This window comes from Podarcis cretensis (assembly GCF_951804945.1).
Source record: "Podarcis cretensis genome assembly, chromosome: 6".
Lineage (NCBI taxonomy): Eukaryota > Metazoa > Chordata > Lepidosauria > Squamata > Lacertidae > Podarcis > Podarcis cretensis.
In genome coordinates this window covers 48,763,002-48,785,766 of record NC_137175.1, presented here as the reverse complement: position 1 = coordinate 48,785,766, position 22,765 = coordinate 48,763,002, and the positions used below count along the sequence as shown (strand labels likewise).

General features: G+C 43.1%; 1 protein-coding gene across 6 annotated transcripts in view; it reads right to left on the bottom strand.

The window, feature by feature from the left end:
- The window catches only part of TEAD3 (TEA domain transcription factor 3), a 93,152-nt gene extending 71,180 nt beyond the window's left edge, over positions 1 to 21,972 (bottom strand). For 2 of the 6 annotated variants that reach the window (XM_079982514.1, XM_079982516.1), the window contains exon 1: positions 21,678 to 21,971. The gene's annotated coding sequence lies outside the window, so the exon portion shown is untranslated. Of the gene's footprint in view, positions 1 to 21,677 lie in introns of all 6 variants that reach the window. The other 4 variants (XM_079982515.1, XM_079982518.1, XM_079982513.1 and 1 more) reach the window with 3 other exon arrangements.
- Positions 21,973 to 22,765: the final 793 nt, after the last annotated feature.

Genomic DNA, 22,765 nt, shown 5'->3' with positions numbered 1-22,765 from the left:
GTGGCTGTAACAAGCCAGTTCTGCAGATTGAAGCAATGGAGTGCGCCCATATGGGGTAGGGTGATCTTGCAGGTCTCAAGCCGTTAAGGGCTTTATATACTAGTAACAATTTGGCCTGGCAGCAAATTGGCATCCTCTACAGATCTCTGAGCAGAGGTGTAATATGTTGGCAGGGTCTCACTCCTTTCAGTAGCAGTGCTGCAGCATCCTGCACTAGCTGCGGCTTCCAAATCCAGCGCAAGTGAAGCCCCGCATGGAGTGCACCGCGGTAATCCATCTTAGAAGTCACCAGGGCTACTGATGACAAGCATTGTGGTTAACTTAAGCCCCATTCAGCCAAGTGTGGTTTTAGTTATGAGTAAACACGCAAGAGGATCAGGATGTAAGTCAAGTTTGTTCTGCATGTATATGCAAAGCAAAGCTCTAGACGTGCCATGGCTTATACTATTCTTGTAGGGAGCACGGGCAGATCCATGGATGTTCTGGTTTCTAAGCACGGTTTCTAAGCAGGGTTGCTACAGAGTTGATGTTATTGTTTATGTACAGGTGGGGACCGACTGACGTGTGACCACCGATGTGCAGGTCGTTTTGGACCCGGAAGAGGGCAGAGCAGGGACATAATGGGGTGGGGGTGGGCTCATGCATGCTCGGTTGACATGGGGTGGCATGAAAGCAACCCCCATGCAAATCGAAGGTTGCCTGTATTGATATCAGGCCTTTTAGGATGAATTCCTCACAGAGAGACTTAAAGAAATTAATAAATATTAGATATCAAACAAAAAAAGTTGTTAACAAAATCAGCAATTTAATGAAAAACGTAAGAACTAAAAACATGAAACAATGTTTAAAAGCCACCAAAGTGTGGGATTATATACATACCTCCTGTGGGAGTAAAATCCAATTATATGGGGCCAACATTGCAATATACCCACCCGTTGGTTTTTTTCACCCTTCCATTAAAAAAAATAAGAAAAAAAGTTCAGTACATTTAAAAGAAGCTATAACGTCTTCCAGGGAGCCAAGCTCCCCCTTTTAAAAAAAGGTGGCAACGCTTCTCCTAAGAGTGATGATCCTTAACTGAAAATCCTCTGTGGACAGCTGGTGCATACTGCCAAAGTTACGCTGGAGGTGGGTGGGAATTAATCACGAAATTAATTCAGAATGAATACCAGCTCTCTGTTTCTGGCACAGCAAGCACATCCATGGATTAAAACTGCTACTCCAGCTTTCTAAAGTTTGCCTTTCACACGTCATTCCATTATTTTGTTACAGGAAGATGATCAAAATTGCTGCATACCATTGTTAACACTGAATAATTTCACCTACCAAATTGTCCTCTCAACCACCAATCTAAATGAGAGTTCACAATCCTCTGGAAAAGGGAGAAAGTTCAGCTTTCAACCATTTATTAACTACCCTCATCTAAAAGAAAGGGTGTTTACAACATGTTAAAGTCTTTTAAAGCTAACCTTAGACTCTTGTCCCATAATGCACCACATTGGCACCCTCACAACAGTCAACAAACTCAGAGTAGAGCCTATGAAGACCCTTAAATCAGTTTAGGACTCAGGTTCAAGGAGATCAACTGAAGTGCAACCCTAACTAAGAGGCCAGCCCTGTTGAATTCAATGGGGGCGTGCTTCCAGGTAAGTGGGGTTAAGATTGCAGCCTTAATTAGGGTAATTTCCCCTTAGTACAGAGCAACACTTAGAGGCAGGTTTTTGCAGGCTTCCATCCAAGCTTCATGACCAAGCCTGAGGGTACCAAAATCAGACAGAACACTGAGCCAATGGATCTTCATAAGCCCATTCTGGATGAAGTATAAAGAAACTGGGCACAAACTAGCAAATTCCTATAGAATAGGAAAGCTAACGGCAAACTCCACTTCAAAAGACACCTTTCTCCATTCACATAGTCTCAGCAAAACGAGGTGGTTTATCTATCTATGCAGATTGCATGAAATTTCCCATGTCACACATTCTGCTAACGCTTTCACAGAACCTCAGCTATGCCATAATTAATCCAAATATGCAGGTGCATATCATGTAATGCACATTTCATATGCAAGAAATCATCCTTGGGTGTCCTGGGCAAATGCATAAGTTCTATCCAGCACCTTTCATATCAAACACTTCACTGTGCAACTAAATGGTAATGCCCATGAAGTTTGATGTGTCTCCTGGACACGGGAAGGAAATTCATAAAAAAGTCACATACTCTTTCGCAATACAAACTCAGTTCAGACACTAAACAGACTGACTTAAATAGCTATCTGTATATTTCTGCAATGCTAAGTTTATGCTTCTAAAAGGGGGCAGCAATTGGAACATTCTTTAGACATTCATAGCATATCCTTTTCAGATGGTCCTGAGATTACCAATATAATAGCCTGTCCAAAATCTATAAGAAGCCACTGGGTGAGGCCATGAGGAAACATGGAGTTAGATGCAATCAAGTGGATGCCAGTTGCCCCAATCTCTCCAGTGATACCCAGAATCTTTTTTTTTTTTATAAATATTTATTAGGTTTTTCCAATTTAATATGAAACACAAACAACAACAACAAAAATGCACAAAAAATGACAAAAATACAAAAACACACACAAAACAAATATAATTTTCATTACTTATTCCATTATCTTATTTCCCGGACCTCCCCTCACCTCCCCCTTTTGTATTCCAATTCCAATTCTTATCTCAACAAATCCTTATTATAACTTATTATGACTTATTTTAACTTATTACTCGACCTTCACATTACAGCTGGAAACCAATTAATTTCTGTCCAACATCAATCTAACATTCATTAATTTTGCAATATTTCTGCAAATAGTCCTTAAATTTCTTCCAGTCTTCTTCCGTCGACTCTTTTCCCTGGTCTCGGATTCTGCCGGTCATTTCTGCCAGTCCCATGTAGTCAATCATCTTCATCTGCCATTCTTCCAGGGTGGGTAAATCTTGTGTCTTCCAATATTTTGCAATCAGTATTCTTGCTGCTGTTGTAGCATACATAAAAAAGGTTCTGTCTTTCTTTGGCACCAATTGGCCAACCATGCCCAGGAGAAAGGCCTCTGGTTTCTTCAAGAAGGTATATTTAAATACCTTTTTCATTTCATTATAGATCATTTCCCAGAAAGCCTTAATCCTTGGGCACGTCCACCAAAGGTGAAAGAATGTACCTTCAGTTTCTTTACATTTCCAACATTTATTATCAGGCAAATGATAGATTTTTGCAAGCTTGACTGGGGTCATGTACCACCTATACATCATTTTCATAATATTCTCTCTTAAGGCATTACATGCCGTAAATTTCAAACTGGTGGTCCATAACTGTTCCCAGTCAGCAAACATAATATTATGTCCAACATCCTGTGCCCATTTAATCATAACAGACTTCACTGTTTCATCCTGCGTATTCCATTTCAACAGCAAGTTATACATCTTTGACAAAATCTTAGTTTTAGGTTCTAGCAATTCTGTTTCTAGTTTCGATTTTTCACCTGGAAACCAATTTTCTTGTCTAATTTAAAAGCCTCCATTATCTGATGGTAATGAAGCCAATCTCGCACTTTATCTTTTAATTTTTCAAAACTCTGCAATTTCCATTTGTCTCCTTCTTGCACCAAAATTTCCCAATATTTTGGCCATTTAGACTCCATATTAAGTCTTTTATAAGCTTTCGCTTCCATTGGTGACAACCACCTTGGGGTTTTATTTTCCAATAGGTCTTTGTATCTTATCCAAACATTAAACAGTGCTTTCCTGACAATATGATTTTTAAATGCTTTATGTACTTTAACCTTGTCGTACCACAAATATGCATGCCATCCAAAAGCATTGTTAAATCCTTCTAAATCCAAGATGTCTGTGTTTTCAAGAAGCAGCCAATCTTTCAACCAGCAAAATGCTGCTGATTCATATTAAAGTCTGAGGTCTGGCAGGGCAAGTCCCCCCCTTTCCTTTACATCTGTCAATATTTTAAATTTTATTCTGGGCTTCTTGCCCTGCCAGACAAATCTAGAAATATCTTTCTCCCACTTCTTGAAACAATCCATCTTGTCCACAATTTGCAATGTTTGAAACAAAAACAACATTCTAGGCAATACATTCATTTTTATAACTGCAATTCGATCCAACAAGGAAAGCTTCAAATTTGACCAAGTTTCTAAGTCTCTTTTCACTTCTGACCAACCTTTTTCATAATTATCTTTAAATAAGTTCAGATTTTTTGCTGTCATATTGATCCCCAAATATTTCACTTTCTTCACTAAAGTCAGGCCTGTCTCATTCTGAAACCTTTCTTTTTCAATTGGTGTTAAATTTTTCTCTGAAACGTTAGTTTTTAACTTATTCAATTTAAATCCTGCCACTTAACCAAATTCTTGAATTTTAGTGCTAGATTCTGGCTCCTGTAACGTCAAGTGATGCCCAGAATCTGGCAATAGTGGGGGGGTGAGGTATGGGTGAAGTAACTGAGGCTGAATAATTGAGAACTCTTAATGGCCTAAGGAGATTGGAATGGACTTCATTGATGGGTACAGATCCTCTTTACTCACCCCTAAAGTAACTTTAGGTAGTTTATGAACAAGTTAACAAGCATCAGTCCTAAAACAGTTCCTTGGGGAACTTATAAACTTTCGTGGTAAAAAGTGCCCATTTATTCCTACTTTTTTCTTGTTCTTTAACAGCAACTGATCCAGAGAACCTGATTTCTCTTATCCCATGACAGCAACATTTACTCTGAGCACCACTTAGAATTAAGACCAAGGTTGTCTCTCCTCTGATCGGTTCCTTTATCAGCAATTCTGGAGTACAATCAATTAGGGTAATTTTACTTTTTTGCTGTGACTGGAACACACATTTACTCATTAAGTCACCCATTATGACAACATTTTCTCCTATGGATGCTTCCCTGATTTGAGATCAACCCAAGCCTTTTGGTCTTTGCATGTGTGATAACACAGCGCTAAATTACTTTTGGGTCTGATTCTGCCACCCACAGTGGTTCTGTGAAGGAGTTGGCCCCTTTTGAGATTTCTAGTTTATTTGATTCTTATGCCTTTCCTGCTTCTGGGAGGTGGGGAGAAGTGGTTAGATGAGCTGGCACGCAAAATACCGCCCATCCTCCACTAACTGGAAGTCATTCTCTGCCTGTGAACTCTGAGCATCTTCTCTGGAAGTTAGTGACTATTATGAACAGCTGGATCTAATTTAGGAGGAGATGGGAGGAGACAGTCATCAAGCAACAATAACATATCTCAAAGCTTTTCCCAAACTTATAGAATTCACGGCACTTCCCAAATAAGAGTGCTGCTGCGGATTTATGAAACAAACTGAAGTACAGAGAACTAACAAACAGTATCTGGATTATATCATACAGATAAAGGCTGCAGTCTCATTTCCATGTATGTGAGAAAGCCTCACTGGACTCAGTGTGCCTTAGTACTGAAGCAGAGAAATACAAGGTAAGAAACGGCCTTGAAAAATAAAATTGGTTTATTTCAGCTTCTCTTAACCCCCTCCTACTTCCAAGTAAAATCAACTAGAACAAAACACCCAGTTCAAAACAGGATGCCCACACAAGATAAAAACGTGCTAGTCAACATTCAGAGGATCTACTCATGCTAATTGTGTCGTGTTAGTATAAGTGCAGTTCTGCCAGGTCAGACCAAAGGCATCCTTTTCTCACAATGGTCAACCATATGTGTATAGGAAGCCCACAAGAAGAACCCGAATGCTACAGCACATGCCCCACTTGTGATTTCCAGTGGAGGCAGAACACAACCTTCATGGCTAGAAACCATTTTGTATAGCCTTATTCTCCATGAATTTGTCTGATCCTCTTTTAAAGCCACCCAAGTTTGTGCCACCTAGGGCTGCCATAAGTCCGGGTTTTAAAAAAAGAAAAGAAAAAAAGGCCAGGATTCGGGCTAAAAAAGGCATCCGGACAGATTTTTGCTGAATCAGCAAAATGTCCATGAAAACCCATACGTATGGCAAGTAGAGCTCTCTTTAAAAAAAAAAAAAAAAGCCTGCCGAAAAGCTCAACAACTTTGACCAAAAAAACACAAAACAGAACTCTAGTGCCACCACTATATCTTTTGGGAGAGAATTTCAGGCTTTAACTACTTTGTGGTACCTCCACGTGTCTGTCCTAAATCTTCCAACATTCAGTTTTATTGTCTGGCCCCTGGGTTCTACCCAAATATCACAAAGTTGTAACTTTTCTTTTTGCAGTTTCAAATTTTGATTAACTTTTCAAATTTTACATTTCAGATCTATTAGTGCTTCTGTGTAACAAAACAAAGTACAGCAGAGCAGGAGTAGGGAACCAGTGGCCTTCCTGATGTAGCTGGACTACAACTTCCATCATCCCTGACCATTGGCCAATCTGGCTGGAGCTGAAGGAGAGCTGAGAGTCTGACATATGGAGATTTCCGCACCCCTAGAATACAGTACAGGCCCCAGGCCCTTGCCTTAATGCCTATGATGGCAGTTAGCTCGGTTGGCTAGAGCAGGCATGCCCAAACTCGGTCCTCTAGATGTTTTTTCGGACTACAACTCCCATCATCCCTAGCTAACAGGACCAGTGGTGAGGGATGATGGGAATTGTAGTCCCAAAATATCTGGAGGGCTGAGTTTGGGGGTGCCTGGGCTAGAGAATGGTGCTGATAACGCCAAGATTTGATCTCCATATAAGCCACCTGCATGTTACTGCATTGGAAGGGGTTGGACTAGATCAGGGGTCAGCAAACTTTTTCAGCAGGGGCCGGTCAACTGTCCCTCAGACATTGTGGGGGGCCGGACTACATTTTGAAAAAATATATATGAATGAATTCCTATGCCCCACAAATAACCCAGAGACGCATTTTAAATAAAAGGACACATTCTACTCATGTAAAAACACGCCGATTCCTGCTGATTCCTGGACCGTCCGCAGGCCAGATTGAGAAGGCGATTGGGCCGGATCCAGCCCCCAGGCCTTAGTTTGCCTACCCATGCACTAGATGACTCTTAGGATCCCTTCGCACTCTACAATTATATGTGGTCTCATCTCCAAGAACTACCAAAGAATAGCAACATTAACTCTCTGCTAAGGGGGAAGGGACGCGGGTGGCGCTATGGTCTAAACCACTGAGCCTAGGGCTTGCCAATCAGAAGGTCGGCGGTTCCAATCCCCGCGACGGGGTGAGCTCCCGTTGCTCGGTCCCTGCTCCTGCCAACCTAGCAGTTCAAAATCACATCAAAGTGCAAGTAGATAAATAGGTACTGCTCCGGCGGGAAGGTAAACGGCGTTTCCGTGTGCTGCTCTGGTTCGCCAGAAGGGGCTTAGTCATGCTGGCCACATGACCTGGAAGCTGTACGCCAGTTCCCTTGGCCAATAAAGCAAGATGAGTGCAGCAACCCCAGAGTCAGTCACGACTGGACCTAATGGTCAGGGGTCCCTTTACCTTTACCTTTTAAGGGGGAAAGAAGAGGAAGAGAAATGGGTGCACATTTTCCTTAAGAGTTAAGAATTGATTGACTGGGTTTCTGTATTTGTGCTTGCTCTTTAAAATGTTCAAACAATTCATGACACTCACGAAGCTGCTCCATGGGCATAGCCAGCAGGGGGCAGCTACCACCACATTTCCCCCACCCCCCAATTAAGTAAATGAATAAAAATACAGTGAAACCTTGGTTGTTGAATGTAATCTGTTCCGGAAGCCCATTTGGCTTCCGAAATGCTCGACAACCAAGGCGTGGCTTCCGAGTGGTTGCAGGAGCTTCCTGCACTCAAGCAGAAGCAGCGTCGGACGTTTGGCTTCCGAAAAATGTTTGAAAACCGGAGCATTTACTTCCAGGGTTTCGATGTTCAGGAGCCAAAACGTTCCAAAACAGAGATGTTTGGGACCCGATGTTTGTCTGTACAACTAACTGACCAATTTTGTGGCACATAACTCAGTTCTGCCCCAGCCTGCCCCCACAACTAAATCCTGGCTATGCCCATGAGCAGCTCTGCACCAAGACTGAACTATTTTGGCCCTGAAACTGTATGTATTCAATCAGAGTTTTTACTGACAAGTGCCCATATTCAGCATAATAAACTGATTATATGCAAAACTTTTCTATACCAGAACAAAAACAAAAACCACCCACTGCTTACATTTCAAAACTACTTTGTAGCCAAATAAAGAAATATGAGATGCAACAAAATATAGACATTGAACAAACAATGGTTTTAAGCAGTGCTATTTTTCTAGAAAAAGAGGTGCCAGAACTCACAATGAACGTTTCCCTTGTTCTCTTATAATGGCAATGGCACCCCACCTGCAAGGTGCTGGAACTGAGTTCCGGTGAGTTCCTGCTGAAAAAAGCCCTGGTTTTAAGCAAAGAAAGACTCAGGTGAAGAGTGGGTCAGACCATCAGAAACCTAAAACACACCATCAAAGATCACTGAAGCCAGTTGATTGTGCATACATGTTATTCTACATCCATACAGCCAATGGTATACTCACCAAATAACTACTGTAAGGCAACAAAAGTTATTTACTGCAGGTAATTGACTACTTAGAGGACATTTTTATGGTTTGTAACTGAGAAACGTATGGTATATGTGCAGTGGCGTAGCGTGGGGGGTGCAGGGGGGCCCGGGCGCACCGGGCGCAACATCTGGGGGTTAGGGTTAGGGGGCGCAAATCCACAGGTTAGGGGGAGCAAATTACTTGCCTTGCCCCGGGTGCTGACAACCCACGCTACGCCACTGTATATGTGTTTGGCTCCTGAAAACATGCTCAAACACACATACCGCAGACTGAAAACTCTAGGTTGGACAGAGATCCTCAATATCTACAATGTGATCAATAAAAATGTTAACCCCGTGCCAAGCTATTGAGAAGCAGCTGCACTAAAACAGTTTAGGGAATGTATCTGAAGAACAACCAGTTTATGAAAAAGCAGCTTATTAGAGCTAAGCGACTGGGGGGGGGGGAATGGCAAAATTACAAATAAATTGCCCAAGGGTTCAGTAGAACTCAGACAAGGAATATATAAAACTGAATTGTGACTTTTCATTAACCCACTACCACAACACTTGGACTCGCTACCAAAGCAGACCTGGATGTTAGCCAGAAATAATTTCCATCTGTTAAATGAGTATTCCTTCATATATCACACTATTCCTACAAATGTAACTGTGTAGGGCAACCAGAGTTTATCATGGCATGTGAAGCGTGACACAAAAATATACGCATGCCATTAAAATAAAATCCTAGAATAATATTATCATGGTGTTAAAAAAACACAATAGGTAAAGATGCTCTGAAACTTCAGGGGTAATTCTAGAATGTATGCACAGTAATCAAACGAGGACTCCTTACTAAAAACTTAAAATTGTTCATGTTACAGTAGTCCATAAATTGGCTCCTCTGACATGGCACCTTCTATTAGGAACATAAGCACATTTACAGCACAGAGACCAATTCTTAGCTTGGCCTCTTCCAATCAGCTGCAAACTACATAGACATGGGAACCAGCTGAAGCCAATGGATCAAAAGATGCAGCGGATTGTCAAACCTGCTTATATATTGAACTGATTTTACGAACCATTACTCTCTGGCACTGGATGATTGAAAGACTGAAAAATTAAATAAGTAGGCAGATATTAACCCATGAGCCTATCTTGATGGAGAATTGATTAAGGCAACAAACAATACCACAACTATTGGGGGAAGGGTGCCCATGTGTTATTGGACTACAACTCCCTCCATTTCCATGCTGGGAGTTGGGAGTCCAACAATATGTGAAAGAGCACAAGTTCCCCATTAAGAGGTGTGGTCAGAAAGCCAGCTTTCCCTGCTTACTTTTGACACCATGGCTACTTCTCACTAGAGTAATAAAAACAACAGGGGCTCACTTGAGACCACAGTGAAATTCAGAATTGCATTTTTGCAGCGATTTGGCAGCATTGCACTCACACCACCTCCAAAAACCAGAAGCTAAAGCTTCTTTCAAACTCAGATCTTCAAATTCAAATTCAATTCTTGTTGAAGACCTTAACAATGTGTCCTGCATCAAGAAGGAACACAGAAACTATCTAGCGTTGATACCCCTGTATTGTAGAGAATGAGACCTTAGTCATGGGAGGGGTGTGTTTCCTCAAGACTGTGAGAGGTGGCTTACAGCAACCTTGCAATGAAGTGCAGCCCCATCACCCGTGTATTTGAGGCCAATTGATGAATGGCATTTCCGTGATATAGTTCCAAGCATCAATATTGCGGACCGGTTGGAGGAGAGAACAAACGTAGTGGCTTATGACAATCTTGCAATGTAGACCACTGGTAATATCCCCAAGCTGAAGATTGCTGGGAGACTTACAACTATCCTGCACTATGATTTTAGACAAGGGATGGGATTGATAGCTGCTAATTTCACAAAGAAAGATCAAATGGATGACGATCATCCAGATTTCCAAAATAATTATTGCACGGTACATGCAAGTTACCCTGATGCATACAAACAGCAGAACACCTGCATAAGATACACAATAAACTTCATTTGATATCTAAATGTGTCTAAATTGGCACACATTCATGTTCAAACAGCACAGCAGACACTGTCCTGTACAAAATATACCTCGGAGGCAGTAACAGTAAATTTAATTACATTGCCACCTCTACCACCTCCTCAGCCTTCTCCCAACCTAAAGTCAGCACTCAGCTGAATGCACACACTGCTTCATTCACTTGCATGCAGACACATTGTGCTTTTCCACTCTTGCAGTGTAAAATGGAGAGATTCCAAATCAAATCTGGATGCCAGAGGAGAGACATTACTCTAGTGTCACTTTCTATAGCTTATAGCAGGAGTGTGGAACCGATGTCAAACAAAGAGTCACGTTCCTTCGTGGCCAGCCTTCCAAGAGCTGCATGCCAAAGGTGGACGGGTCCAAAATAAAAGTGGTTATGGGAAATGTGGACAGGATCAGAGCTGGTAATGGGCAGGGTCACACACACCCCACTCACCACTTCACATACCGAGCACCCACCATTTACAGTCGTACCTTGGATCTCAAACGGCTTAGTAGCCAAACAAATCAGATCCCAAACACCGCAAACCTGGAAGCAGGTGTTCCGGTTTGCTAACGTTTTTCGGAAGCCAAACTTCCAACACAGCTTCTGAGTGAGTGCAGGAAGCTCCTGCAGCCAATTGGAAGCTACGCCTTGGTTTTTGAACAGTTCCAGGAGTCAAACAGACTTCCGGAACAGATTATGTTCAAGAACCAAGGTATCACTGTATGCTCATATGCACACACAAATATACTCTACACACACATTCATTCTTACATGCACATTTTAGGGGCTGGCCATTTCCTGTTGTGCTATATCAGAAGCATATTTCCTATGCTTCTGTTATACCACGCATAAAGAACACTGTTAATTGATGGGTGACTGGAAATCTTTGAAGATATTAAGAGATGCTACATGGCAGAACAATCCAAACTGAGCCAGACAGCAGCAGGGCAGGGCAGAACAGCGTCTCCACTGCCGAATCCATGGCCCGAGTGCACATGGCAGCTGTGGCAGAAGGTGGGGAGAGGGCAGGCAAGGCCTGCTTTATAGACTCTGTAGCAATCACACTCAGGTAAATCCCAATACTGTCAAGTGACAACAGTGGATCCTGAGTCAACCCCTCTGTACCCCTAGAATGCCCCAGTTTAGGATTTTCTGTGGGCTACTGCCAATGGGAGCTCACAGGTGCAATGGGAAGCTGCTCGTAGGCACCTCGCTCCTCAGGCAGAGGCCAGTGGAGCTGTTTTGGGCTGGGCAAAAGGAGACTGTTTTTGAGTTTGTTTAGCGATGGGATGGAAGAGGCTAAACTAGGGTGGGCTCCTCCTCTATTTCCACTGCAGATTGTCGAGTCCTAAATATGAGAATTCTAATGAGAACCAAGCCTGTTTTAACACCTCTATCCCTGCTCCTCCTAGGTAGTTTCCTCTGCAATGAGGCAGCAAGCCTCAAAAGTCCTTGGGGATGTCACTGCAGCTGTCCTATGCCAGAAAGTCCACAAGTCCTATGCCAGAAACGAAAGAGCAAGTAACTCCTTTAGAAGGTACTGTGTCAAGTGCTGAGGATAAAAAACCAACCAATCAGAAGGTGCATTTCCAAAGCATATGCAGCCCAGTTGCTCTGCATCAAGCAGAAACACACACACCATTTATATTATATCCTCATTTCATATGAGGATCAGTTCATTCAAACGGATAGTGCAAGCCTGAGGTGCCTCACCCCCCTCCCCACCCAAACAGATACACCACAACTGTAAGGCACCCAGAAATACTTTTGTAAAATCTATCAAATTGATAGAAATTATGAATTTACTATTCTACAGTTAATAAAACTTAATGCAAAGAGCAGTTACACTGCGACATCTTGCCTCACCCAATAGTTGTAAGAATGTGAATAAAACTTATTACAATCTTTGAAGAAAAGTAATCCTGGGAGTAACAAAAGTTTTCATAAGCTTGAAGGTGGAATGCAAGTACAGAGTTCACCCCATGGAAAAGGTAGGCATTAATATTTCCCATGTACCAGTATCATATTCCCTTTATATTCCCTCTATTCAATAAAAGGTTTGGGGGAAGGAGGCTGAAAAATGAAGTGATGACACATGCTGACAATACCCATTTTTTATTTTATTTTTTTTAAAAAATGCTTTGCAGCCGCCTTATGGCTTTATTGAAATACCTCTCAACACTAGCGGTCAGAATTAGGAAGCAAACCAAGAAGCTGCCTTACACCAAATCAGACCCACTGATCCATCTAGTTCAGTGTTGTGCATAGTGACTAGCAGCAGATCATCAGGGCTTCGGGCAGAAGTCTTCCCCAGACATTCCTGTAGATGCCGGAGAATGAACCTCAGACTTGAGCTATGGAGCCTTTCTCCAAATTAAATAGAGGCTGCAGGCTTGCCGAGGAGGGATTAAGCCATTAAGGGCTCTGTCCCGCCTGCAACAGGAGCCCACTTCTATGTGGGTGCTCCATGAGTACTCCTCTTAGGTTTCTGTGCTGGTCACAGAAGGATGACACGCTCCATCCATCTTCCATCCATCCATGCTCACGTGCATGTCTGCAGCTCTTTGTCACCTATGGCTACCAGGCGGATGTTTAAATACACCACTAGAAACATGTGAGGGTTGGTATCAAAACTTGTTTTTTCTTGGAGGGGGTAAATTTATGGAAATAACAACTGGGTCCCTTGAGCTTGGGGAAATATTTTCAACCTCAGAAAGTTTAATCAGATTGACAACAAGGAATGGATTGCAATATCATCATTTTTAAAATTGCATGGCTAGTCTCTTAGTGTTGGATGATACAAACATGATAGTTGTGCTACATGACATTCACCTCATTTAAAGCATTGCAATGATGAATATCAAAGTGATTTACAATTTAAAAATGCATAACACCATATGGTAAAATCCATATAAACAAGTTTAAAACAAAATATTCCTTCTACCACGGGTGGCAAAATGGTTAACATCAATGGTTGCATTCAGACACAAAAAGAAGCTTTGTCTCAAGTTCTCACACTCCCTCTTCTTTTCTGTTTCACATTAACAGCAGTTTAATGTCTTGTCTGAGCCCTAAACTGCTGTGAGAGTTAACTATGAGTAGTAAAAAGAAGCCAGCTACATAAGTTATGGTTAGAAGTGGGCTTGTTTCAACTCACCATTGTTAAGATAACCACCGTTTTTGCAGGTTTAGACAATGCAGGAAGCTGCAAGTTAATCTAAAACAGAAATGAAAGCTTCCAAACTCCTCTTTAGAGGGGGGTGCATGAGCCCTGGGGAAGGCTTGTTCTCAAAACACTAAATTATGGTTTGTGTTATATCCAGACTAGTCCATTGTCTAGGACCGACTTGCCCAACCTGATGCCCTCCAAACAACCCTGGTTGTTTTGGGCTGCAACTTCCCTTACCAAGGTTAATGGTAAGGGTTGATGGGAGTTGTATGCCAAAACATCTGGAAGATACCAGGATGGGGAAGACTGAACTATGCACAGGCAAACACAAACACTGCCTAGTATGTTCCCGCCTGCCATTAATATCTTACAAGCAATATCATACAACTAGAGGAATCTTATGGATGGATTTAACCTGCTTAACTTTGCATAAGAACACAATAGCCCTGTTTTTAGATTACGTACACATGTTGCAACATGTGTCATATGGGGCATACCTCCTGAAAACATTTGCTATATCTACGGTGTATCTAAAGCTGCTGCCCAAGTAATTTAAGACACCTTCTGAATCAATTAAATTATGTAAACTGATTAACCCATAAATCAACTAAGTGTTTCAGCCCTTGTTGTTATTGGAGTTTTTCTATTATTATTATTATTATTATTAATATTATTATATAACATTTTTAAGTGTTTTAATCATGTTCTAGCATGTTTCGGCAGAGACCTAAAGTTATAATGACCTGTGTCACATACAAGCAGTGTCTGTGGCCCAATGTGGCAGTAAGTAGATATGTATTCTGGAGATCTGGATTAAAAACAGGACCCAGTAGAGCATCCTGTTCATGTCACCCAAAGGAGGAAAATCTAAATATCTTAGCACTGACATCACCTAGCTGAACTTCACCAACGACTTGTATGGGGGTGGATTTAGATTACTGCCAGGTGTTCATGAAAATCCTAGTCTTAATTCAGTGCTTTTTTTAAAAAAGAGAGGAGTCAAAAATTCACTTTCAATATTTTGCCTTAATTATTTTCACTGGAGAGTGCTGGGGTTCCACAGAGTTCAACTTGTCCTCCCATAATGTTTAACATCTACGCAAAGCTACTGGGAGTGGTCATCAGATCTTGTCTGAAGCGTCATCCATACACTGCTGATACCCAGCTTTATCTCTAGTTCTCATCAGACAGGTAGGGCTGTGGTTGTCCAGAACTAGTGTTTAAGCATGGTAATGGACTGGATGAAGGTCAACTTGATCCAGACAAGATGGAGGTATCCTTGGCTGGTGGTTCATCCACCCAGGTGAATGGTGTCCAGCTTGCTCTAGATGGAGTCGCACTCTTCCCAAAGGATCAAGCTCATAGTCTGTAGGTACTTATTTATCCAACATTGCCATTAGAGGCTCCAGTGATCTCGGCAGTTTCTGTTTATATCCAACTGTGATCGTACCTGGAGGGAGATCACTTGGCCAAAATTACCCATACTCTTGTAACCCTGTTCATAAGTTATTGCAACACAGTGCTGTCTTTAAAAATGCAGTTCGTCCAGAACATGGCCGCAAAATCATTAACAGGGACTGGACTGCCTTGACTGTATTACACTTGTGCCTTGTCAGCTTAACTGGCCCCTTGTCAGCTTCTGAGTCCAATTTAAAGTGCTGGCTTTTACCTTCAAAGCCCCCAACACCTTGGGACCAGGCTAATTGTAAGACCATCACCTCCCATACACATCCACCAAAACTTCAAAAGGTCTAATCCAGGTGCCAATGGCAAATGAACTGAGACCTGCAATCACCAGAGAGGGGGCCTTTTTCCAGCCCAGAGGGGCTGAGGCAACCCAGCCAGATGGGTGCGGTATAAATAATAAAAGTTTTATCTATCTCTAATTACAGAATCTTCCCAGGGAAGCTTTTTTAGCACCAGATTTGTGGTATTTTCACCACCAGTTGTAGGCCTTTATGTTCACCCGGACCATTTGATAGCACAAGGCTGTATAAGATTGTGCATCATACTGCAGACATAGGGAACCTCTGGTGCACATGCCAAATTAAGCCTGGCAGGGGTTATTTTGCTCTTAATGTTGTTTATTGTTGCGGTTCTCAGCTGCCTTGGGAGCGTTTTCTTTTTTTAACTTAAGGGCAACAATGGCTTGCCATGGGTAACGAGGTGAGTGTTAAATTATAAGGCTGACCATCTTGAGTGCATGCAGGAACTGCTTGTGGGTTTCCCATAGGCATCTGGTTGGCCACAGTGGGAACAAAATGCTGGACTATAAAGGCCTTTGGGCTGATGCAGAAGGGTTCTTCTAACGCCCCTCCAAAATCCTGACAGTTACACCATGGTCCATTACTGCAGAAGGTAGAGGACATGTGTGAGTGCATTAAATCATTTTGACAGGAAAAAGAGTCAAATGTCTTTGTCCCCACTCAACAGAGTTAGAAAACTAGAGTGCTCCTAGCACCACAGGCCACAGGCCACAGCTCAGTGACAGAGTATCTGTGTTGTATGTAAAAGTAAAGGTAAAGGGACCCCTGACCATTAGGTCCAGTCATGACTGACTCTGGGGTTGCGGCGCTCATCTCGCTTTACTGGCCGAGGGAGCCGGCGTGCAGCTTCCGGGTCATGTGGCCAGCATGACTAAGCCGCTTCTGGCGAACCAGAGCAGCGCACGGAGACACCGTTTACCTTCCCGCCTATTTATCTACTTGCACTTTGACGTGCTTTCGAACTGCTAGGTTGGCAGGAGCATGGCCCGAGCAACGGGAGCTCACCCCGTCGCAGGGATTGGAACTGCCGACCTTCTGATCAGCAAGTCCTAGGCTCTGTGGTTTAACCCACAGCGCCACCCGCATCCCGTGTTGTATGCAGCAGGTCCCAAATTCAATCCCTGGCATCTCCAAGTAAGGCTGGCGGACCCCCTGTTTGAAATCCTGGAGAGCTGCTACCAGTCAATGTAGACCAGGCATGAAGAATGTCCAGGCTATGGGCCAACCAAGAGGTTGATAGATGAACTGTCCCACTCACTAGTCAAAGCTGGCTCAAAAAAGTTCCCCATCCTTGGTGCATTCTCAAGCATAAACCAAATTCTTCCAAATGTACTCACCTGCGTCAAATGATGGTGTTTCTAGAGGAAATTAACTATTCAGACTGTAGATTAAATGGCCTTACTTGCCTAAGGTTAGCCACTTTTCAAAACACATTATTTTTATTGGAATTATTCAATTAAAAATGTATTACGATATATTTTTTTGCATAATACACATAATACATGCCAGTCAATTACAGGAAAAGGTTGCACACCTTTTCACTGGTCCTGGCTCTTGTGTAATATGGCTTGTAGACATGAGCAAGCAACGTGCTTATCTCCGTGCTATGAAAAGTGTCACCTGTTAATGTCTGCAAATCATAAGAAGAACTTTGCTGGATCAGACCAAAGGCCCATCTAGACTAGCATCCTGATTTCACAGTGGTCAATCAAATGTCTGTGGGAAGTCCGCAAGTAGAATATGAGGGCAATCTCTTGTTTAATTTTTATTGAAGCCTACCCTTACACTTTGCCTATATAGCAAATAAATACTAGTTTTTTCCTAGTCCATTGGTAGCCCTATACCTGCCTCCGATATCTAGGCCTATCACTGTTCAGCATCCCCGATTAAGGTTCAGTGAACTCAGCATTTCTTCTGGTCCAAGGTAACACAGATACACATGAAATTAGATTATATGAAGGATGCACCTAAAATATGGAATATACATTTGGTAATTGTATGCTGCGGGCGAGGGGAGCCATAATGGTCCCAAATCTCAGGCTAGTAGTATGATTAAAGAAAATACTTTCTGGTCTTAAATATTTTTTTATTGTAAACCACATTGATTTTTTTTTTATGAAATAGTGATCTATAAATATTTTGATAAACACACACACACCTGCAGGGTCACAGGTCCGCAAACCCCTGCCACAAAGGAACACCAAGTATTTCATATTATAGACATTGAAGAACAAATCTGCAGATGGCCTTTTCTGACCTGTGTTATTACAATGAGACTGTGAAAGGACCTAGTAACCAGCGCTCTATGAATCACATCCAAGTAGGATCAATTCATCATGCATCCCACTCAAGAGTTTGCTCATATGAAGCAAGCCAGATAACAGCAAGGGGGAAAGGTCTCATCTGACATGTCTATATTCCCAAACACAGCAAAAGTAGGGGAGAAGACTCCAGATCCTTGGCACATCCAGTCTCTGCTCTCTACTGAAAGTGCAATTAGGGATGGTCAGTTACTGTCAATAGGACTGGTGGTTTCTATAAGACAAGCACAGGTCTCACAAGGAAACTAGACCAAGAGCTGTCAAACTTGTTTCACAAAATGTATCAGATTGTGACAATTGCCATTACTTCTAGCTCAGTTTGAAGTCAGACTTCTAGGCAAAAATCACACGGTCCCTGGCAGTTTAAAATGGTTGTGCTCTTACATTTGGGGATGCTTAAGACCAAAACCCTACGTCTGCCTGAAAGTAGGTTTAGCATGAGCATGTAGGCTGCCAAAGAAACCAGTCGCTTTGCTCCTCCTCTGATGCTGATGAACTGTGTAAACTAAGTCATGATTTGGCTTAGCACATTGTCTGAACAGGGACTCATGGTTTGTCTCAATGTAGACAAACCGCAAGCTGTAACTAAGATTTGTACTTTGGTTTACAGCTTGTTGCTCTTCTGCAGGAGAGAGACAATAAGTATTCTGCCTTTGAAAATATTAAAGCTAGCAGCTATTTGACTCCCTTTCTGTAACTGGAATATTAATAAAGTGGAAATAAGTTTTAAATGGTGCAGCAGGCGTGTAAAATACCAAACACCAACTATCACCTATCAAAATATACAGCAACTTGTCTACAGTAGCATTTTAATGTGTTTTAACTTCCAAGTTTAAGCAATACTTTTAATCATGTGTTGAGTAAAGTAATGTAAAAACTTTCTAACCAAAGCTATAAATCTTATAATATGAAAGCCAATATGTCTGCAAAATAAAAATGGTGTAGTGAAATTATGGTTTCACATCCAAGAATTTCACAGCTTGAAAAGTTTGTTTTCTTACCAAAAGATAGGAAGTTTGGGCTTAAGTTTAGTAAGATTTACAGTCACTTCTTCAGGTTCAAAATTGGATTTGAAACTTGCTAATGTGGGAAGTCAGTGGATTTCAGATCCCCACGACACATACGTAGTTTCAACACCAGTGTTAACCCTCCATAAAGAGAACATTTCTGGAGACACAGAGACCCACAGGCATGCATATCATTATGAAATCTCCAACTGACCTTTTATGACTAGACCTACAGCCTTATATAAATAAGAAAGTATGGAGAAGCTATAAATGACCCAATAATCACCATCTTGCCTTGCATGTTAATATACAGACACTTCTAAGGTTGAAGAGCAGGGCTACAAAGGCAGAACACAGCAGTTGTTGGTGCTAAATGTAATTACTTTGAAACAAAAGGGAGGGAACTTCAAGCTTGTTCTTAGGAGGTTTGGGGTGGGTGATATCCAGTAAAAACTCAGAATAGCTCTTTTCTGCTTCCATAATACAAATACATAATAATAAACCATAATATTTCTAGAACAACACAGCAGCCTAATGGCTTTCTGGAAATGAAATATATCACTCCGAGTTTACTAGTAAACATTTGGAGGATATCCGCTGGAACTGTGATTGCAATTATTAAGCACTCACTCAAATCAATATACTACAGCATAATCCTAAATACGTTTATTCAGAAGAAATTCCTGTTGTTTTCAGTGGGGCTTACTCCCAGATAAGTGTGTATACTGTTTGAGTACAACCATAGGAAATTTGCACTGATTTATGAGGAAATTGGGGTACATGCAATTATACTTGGCTGTATGTCTTGCTCACAATCACCATGGGAAAGTTGAAACCTTGCCCACAATCCCTTGCCTCAGTTTCCCAGGACAGGTAAGCGCCTACCCCATACCTAAAAGCAAGTAAAAGCCCTATTATCTTTATGTTTCCTCATGGCACAAACTTCACAGCTTAGACAGCTTAAAAGACAATGGTGGAACAATGTCCCCAAAGCAGCATGTCTTTATTTGGGAGGTTATATGTCATGCAGTAGCATACAGTGCAACCCAGGTGCTGTTTTCGAGATAGCTATTCCCTAGAACGGTGTAAGCTCTTGCATGTCTAGGCCTGCAGGACCAACCATACATCCAGCCCTGCAGAGCCATGACCAAACAGCAACCTGCCTGCAAGGCCTCACCATCAGAAAGTGGCCTGGAGTACAAAGTGCCTCCCTCTGAGAAGTCCCATATACAAGAGCTCCTCAATAATGCTTTGCCTTATTCACAGGAGGCTTCGTATATCACAGGGAAACTCTCCAGTTTCCCTCGTTAATGTTCCCCTGCACATCCATAAGAACTCTACAAAGAACAGGCAAGCGGCAGCCTCCAAAACATTGCAGCCATTGAGAAAACTATTAAATGGAAGGGAGAAAGGGCCTGACACAGTCCGCCTGCCCTGGTGCAACAACCAAAATACCATGGATTATGACAGACAATAGGAAACCCTCAAGAGACCTCTCTTTTTAGTTCTTTGCCCTCTGATCTCACAGCTTCCCTATTTCTTTGTTAAACCATTAACACTGTAGGTCAGCTGCCAAGAACTAATCAGTCAGAACTGGATCCCCTGTTATGACTGATATAGGGTGGATATTTAACACACTGGTCAAGCCCATCCCATCTTGGGTTTTCAATATTAACACAGTTGTCATGTCCTCTCCCTTCCCCGCTCCCCAATTAAATTGCTTGTCCTTCTCCCCACCCTCCCCTTCTCTCTCTCTCTCTCACACACACATCAGTACTATAAACTTCCAAATGTAACTTTCCGCAATACAACATAAATCTACACATACAACAAATCTACCAAAGCATTTGTTTTTACGCACATGACCAACGAGTGAGAAACACAGCATTACGCACATAACACACACAAAGGTAATTAATTGAGTAAATGTGTTTGTGCAATCCATGAGTTGTCAACACAGCGGCCCTATGGCCTAGGTTCAAGTTGGCGATAGATACAGGCACACTGGAGAACAAATCCTGCTTCAAAAGACTTCCTCTTGGATGTTAATAAATAATATGAATATTATAAGATTTTTAAAAACTCACAACGTCCGTAAGAGCAACACTGTGATGCCCGAGAGACCAGAAAGATTATATAACCTATTTTTATACAGAGATATATGCTCCATTCTAGTTATCAATATACAGTCTGGATCATACACACGAAAGCCCTTTTGGCAGACGGACAGGCTCTGATTACAACCAACCGGGGTCGGACAAAGCATAACTATATATAAGGAGGAAATTAATCCAGCTCTGTTACAGGCCACGGACTTCAAAACTTGAAACGGAGCAGGAACCATGACTCGACGTCAGGCATCTCTGAGTGTACCCCCAAAAGGACAGTGTAGGATTTGTTGTTTTTCCTTTTTCTTTTAAAAGGTTTGGAGCTCCCAGCAAAGCGAGCCCTGAGAGCAGGGAAACTTGCCCCCAAGGAAAGAGTAGCTGCCCAAGACAGGCTCCATAGACATAAAGTGGTGGATACAATGTTCTTTCCCAGAGGAAAACCGCAACAAGGCATGGCTGAAACCCGGGGGGGGGCAAGGGGGTAGAAAGAAAATGGGCTCCCCCCCCCCTTCAACTTTTCTCTTCCTAGCGTGACCAATTCCATGGGCGGGAGAAAGGGGGGGGTCGAGGTTTGGGTCTGGGGGTGGATAAATATGGGAAGGGGCAGGGGGCGGGGAAACTCCCCCCGCAGCCCGGGACATCTGTGTGGAAAAAGGGGGCGCAATAGAGACGAATCCTCTCCTTCCTCTCCCGGAGAGTTTCCAAGGCCGGGATGGGAGCGCTCGCCCGCCCGCCCGCTTGCTTGCTTACTTACTCCGTGCTCCGTCCGGGGAAGGGTGGGTGGTGGTCCCGCCGGTGCAGCCGCTTGAGGCTCTGGATCGTTTGGGTGAGGGGGGGGGGAGAAGGTGACAGGGCAGCAGGAAGAGGGGGGAGGCGCGGCTGGCTGGCTGGGTGAGGAATCCGCCGCGCACCGAAAGGAGCTCTAGCCGGGCGCCGAGCAAGAGCGACGGGAAAGTTTGTGCGAAGGAGGGAGGAGCAGAAACTTGGAAAGGGAGAGAAAGAAGGAGGGAGGGAAGGAAGGAGAGCAGGAGCCGCCAGCCCCCGCCCTTCTCGCCGATGGACAGCCTCCTCCTTCCGCGACCATCTCTGGGGGGAGGAGACCCGAGGAAGAGGGTCGTCCCCCCACCCCGCGCCTTCGCTTTCTCGGGTGGTGGGGCGGGGGGAGTTTTTCTGCCGGAGGCAGGACGGGAGGGAGGCTGGAAGGAAACTGGATGCGTTTACTGGAAAAGGCTGGATCATTAGGGCCAACCACCTTCTTCTAATAAAGAGGGGGGGGAGTCTGTTTGCAAGGGGGAATCATGTCCGGTGGGTACATAAGGCGGAGTGGACTTCGTGGCCAAATGTTGAATGGGGCCCCAAAGAGTTATCTTCCTTCCCTTGAGGGAGTAATGCATGGCTTGAGACAGAGCGTTTGACTTCAGCCGCGAAGCTCCAGGTTCAAATCCCGCTTTCACTAGGAAGTTCAGCGTGTGACCCTTCGGACTGATACTTAAACAGCCTTAGTGGGCTGCTGGGATGCGGGACGGCGGGGTGGGGAGTGGAGAGCGAGCGAGGTACACTATACACACTCAGGACCGACTTCCTTGCAGGGAGGCTCGGCTCTAAAATGTGCTTTTTAAAAAACGGGCGAGAGATCCAGGCCTACTTTTGAATGTAGCAACAGGCGCATTTGCGCAGCACTCCAAAGCGAGTTTGTTTTCCTTGTTAGCATTGCATGGGATTTGGAGGCTGCAGGTTTGGAGAACTTGGTTTTGGTGTGTTTTTTTTTACTCTTGCGTGAGAGGAAGCCGTGGGATGAATGGTCTCTTTGGGGTAACTAACAGCAACTTTTCCAGAAGGGAT